The sequence below is a fragment of the Geospiza fortis genome, unplaced genomic scaffold (genome assembly GCF_000277835.1).
Source record: "Geospiza fortis unplaced genomic scaffold, GeoFor_1.0 scaffold188, whole genome shotgun sequence".
Taxonomy (NCBI): domain Eukaryota; kingdom Metazoa; phylum Chordata; class Aves; order Passeriformes; family Thraupidae; genus Geospiza; species Geospiza fortis.
In genome coordinates this window covers 2873253-2877333 of record NW_005054337.1, presented here as the reverse complement: position 1 = coordinate 2877333, position 4081 = coordinate 2873253, and the positions used below count along the sequence as shown (strand labels likewise).

The following is a 4081-nucleotide window of genomic DNA, read 5'->3' as shown; positions in this document are numbered from 1 at the left end:
GGTGCTTGGGAATGGGGAATCCTGCAAAGAGCAAGGGGGTGTTAGAGCATGGGAATGTGGAGGGAGGGAGGGCAGCAGTGTGGGGACATGGGATGGGGCATGGCTCTACCTGCAGATCCAGCTCCACATAGTGCCCAGATGTCACTGGCAGTTTGGAGAAGGCGGAGAAGATTTTCCCCAGAAGCCCAAAGGAGATGGCACCTGGGGAGAGGGAGAGGCTGTCAGGGCTGGGCAGAGCTGTCTGTGGGTCACTGAGCCTGCTGGAGCCATGTGCCCACCCAGAGCATCTGGCAGAGGCTGGGAGAGCACTGTCCTGCCCAGCAAAGAGGAAAAACTCCCTGTCCTTCCTACAGATCTCAAACTCCTAGGGGTACAAAGGCTCCCACGAAAGCTGCTACCCTGGAGCTCACAGGTGAGATCCCATCACAAGGGAAATGTTGGGGGGAACAGATCTGCTTTCAGTGAAGCAGCAATTGTGTGTGAGGTTTGACATGAACAGAGCTGGGGAGGGGAAACCCTCTGACTCTGTGGGCTGCACCTGGGGGTCCTGGCTTAGCCAACTCTTGGCAGCAGCTTGGGTCTAGCCCTGGTTAGAAAAACACCTGTAAGGAGAGCAGGACTGTGGTGTCTGGCAGTGGTGGTGAGCCAGGATTGTGCCACCCACAGCAGCTTTGCCAGCAGAGAAAAGCTGCTCCTGCTCCATGCAGAGAGCCCTGCTTGCACAGCTCCAGCTCTCCTGAGGACACCTGCTGCCCGTGGAGGTGGCCAGACACACAAACCCCCAGGGTCATCCTAAAACTTAATATAGGAAAGAAAATGTAATGACTTACGGTTGAGGAATTGCAGATTAATGTTGATGACGCTGATCCACACGTTCACTAATGGGCAGAGCTGCAATGACAGAAAGTGGCACAGTCTTGGTGAGAACACTGCGGGTGCAGCAGCGCGTTCCCCAGCACCACTTGAGTTTCACAGATTTAAATCAGGATGGGACAAATATCCTGGTTTCATCCTAGAGCATAGTTCTCCCATGGAAAAAGAGCTGTATGATTTGTTCAGCCCCCTTCTCAAAATGGCACAGGTTCTACTGAGCAAGGTAAAAGATCCTCTAAAAGGCCACTTTGCTCTAAACTGTGCTGTTGCTTCTGTTCACCTCCACAGGGAGCAGCTGAGTATAAATTACCCCATAACATCACATGATGAAATTGAAATTGCTCTTAACAAATAAATTCTGACTGTGAGGAAGATCAGCAATTTTGTGTAACTCATTTATGGGCTGCAGACATGTATCTGTGCATCACAAATATATATTGTATATGCCAAGGGCAGGGGGATTGGAACTAATTAACCTTTGAGGTCCTTTCCAATCCAAACTGTTCTGTGATTCTGGGTGTGTGTGTAAATCTACCAGGCAGCTCTGGCAGGAGCACTGACTGCAGCTGAAATGCAGCTTCACAGCAAAGAATATTCAGACACTCACCAGTGCAGGGACAAGGGACTTAAGAGACTTGTTCAGCAAGCTGCTCACCAGATTGGTGAGGAGGCTGGGGAGGGAAAAGACAGACAAAAATTACCAGGGAAGTTGTCAAAACCCGGGATTTGACATCAAGAAAAAACTGAGCTCCTCTGTAGAGGAGCCCCCTCCTCTTCTCTGATAAGAGATGCTGCGAGCCCAGAGCTCCCCCAGGCTTCCGCAGGAATTACAGATGCTCAGGACTTTGTTACCTGAATCCCAAAATCTGCTTGTTACGCTGTCAATCCGTGCCCAGATTTGAGACTGAAGCTCTGCCCCAGTGCCCCCACTGACCCCCACGCTCACCCCTTCCTCAGGCTGACACTGAAGCCACCAAGGAGGTTGCTGCAATCCTTAAGCACCAGCTTAAGGTCACCGGGGGAGTCCTGGGTCAGGGCAATGTGTGATGTGATGTTTGCTTCTACTGAGGATCCACTCAGAAACTGAAAAATCCTGGAAAAGAGGAATTGGCGTGGAAGGTTATGGAGGAAGCCAAAGCAGCACCGGAGACCGGTGCCTGTGGCGGAGCTGCAAGCAGAGCCTCAGCTGGGACAGTGCTTCTGTTTTGGGACTTCTCTCAGGCTCCTTCTCCTGTAGCAGATCACAGAACCGTAGAATTGTTCAGGTTGGAATTTCCCTCTAAGATCAAGAAGCCAATTATCAACCCAGCACCACTGCCATGTTCACTAAACCATGTCCTCCAGAGCCATATCCACATGTTTCTTGAACACTTCCATGGATGGTGAGCGTCTGTGGAGTGAGGACAGCTGGAGATGGTTCCAGGGAGAGTCAGCAGCACAGCTTTCCTCACCAGCCTGTTGCTTGGTGTTTGGGGATGTTTGTCCAGCACTCAGGAGTGTCCCATCCTCCCCAGCACCCTCATGGCCTCACTCTCTAGCCTCACTCACCCTGGAAAGCGGAGCACCAGCTTCGAGTACAGGTTCAGCACAAGCTCAGTCCCACGAAGGACCTTCCATGACACTCGGGCGTTCTCGAGGTTCAGCACCTTCAGCCTGGGGGTTGACACCAAGGCAAACCCACCTTGAGATGGCAGGATCTGCAGGAGCAGATCCTACAGTCCCATCTCCTCCTGCTCATTGTTTGACCTGTGCATATTCCCAGGTAAAAGTGAAGGTGGAAAGGACCAATTCCCGCTCTGCAAACAGCCAATCTCAAAGCATGGTCAGGTTTCTCAAGGCTCTATCCTCAGCCATCTCCATGGGTGGAGATTGCCCCACCTGCTGTGTTGCCCATGGCAGTGTCACACCACTGCCGCAGGTAAGACTTTTCCCATTTCTGGTTGGAATTTCCCCTGTGGCAGATTTTCGTGTGAGCTGTGAGCCTGAGGCTGGTGGTTTGTTTGAGAGGGAGGGTCTGATCCCCTGGATATCATGGGCCACCCTGCAGTGAGCCCCACCACGGGGCTTCTGACTCACCAGGCGTAGCGTGTCATCTTCTGGGGGGCTCCACCACCCAGCAGTCCTCCTGTTGCACCCAGCAGTCCTCCTGCTTCACCCAGAAGACCATCAAGTCCAAGCAGACTTCCATTGCCTAGGAGACCTCCTTTTCCAAGAAGCCCTGTGCCAAGCAGACCTGTCTCTCCAAGAAGGCTGTTATTGCCGAGGAGGCCATTGCCAAGGAGACCATTGTTGAGGAGACCATTGCCAAGTCCCTCCCCACCAAGAAGGCCTGTTGCAAGGCCTTTCCCACCAAGGACTCCTGTGGCCAGTCCTTCTCCACCAAGGATTCCTGTGCCGAGTCCTTCACCAAGGAGTCCTGCTCCGAGGCCTTTCCCACCAAGGATGCCTGTGCCAAGCAGCCCACTGCTGCCGGGCTGTCCTCCTGCAACAGACAGAACTTCCTTACTAACGTGTCCTTTACCACCCAGACGTCCTCCTCAAAGCTGCTTTTACTGCCCTGCCTAGGGTTAGGGTTACACCAAGGGTTAGCATTCTGAAAACCACAAAGCCCAGAGCCCCACGCACACGGCAGCTGCGAAAGGCATCCCAAGGGGAGCACAAAACAGCCACAACAGGGCTTCCTCCACAGCTTTCTCCTTGGAACCACCTTAGATCAAGGCTGCTTTTACTGCTCTGCCTAGGGTTAGGGTCACAAACCCTCTCTTTGCCAAACTTTCTTACCTAGGAGGCCTGTGCCAAGGACTCCAGCTCCAGTGGGTTCAGTTCCTGCACCAAGGGGACCTCCACTTTCTGCTCCACTTGGATTTCCTTTGCCTAGGAGGCCTGTGCCAAGCAGCCCTCCTTCACCAAGAGCACCTGTGCCAGGCAAGCTACTTTTTCCACCAGTGAGACCAGTGCCAAGCAGGCCTGCACCAAGAGAGTCCCAGTTACTGGCTGGACTTCCACTCTTGGGAGGATTTCATTAACAGGGAAGGTTGGTTTGGCCACCTCAGGGTGCTCACAGGGAGCCCTGAGCACCCTTGAACAAAGCTGGGTTCCTCGTGGAGATGGGCCTGCCAGGAGGCAGCTCCCTGATGAGCAGAGGGACATGCCATGAGCCCAAAATGGCACAGGACTGTGCTGTGACTCTCCCCTGGAAACACAGAAC

The 4081-nt window shown here is 53.4% G+C and overlaps 1 long non-coding RNA gene across 1 annotated transcript; it reads right to left on the bottom strand.

Annotated features, from left to right (window-relative positions):
* Nucleotides 1-1916: 1916 nt before the first annotated feature.
* On the bottom strand, nucleotides 1917-2977 carry LOC115947989. The gene is made up of 3 exons (XR_004081843.1): nucleotides 2950-2977; nucleotides 2422-2526; nucleotides 1917-1966 (listed from the first exon to the last, which is right to left on the bottom strand). It is a non-coding gene; the product is annotated as an uncharacterized LOC115947989 (long non-coding RNA).
* Nucleotides 2978-4081: the final 1104 nt, after the last annotated feature.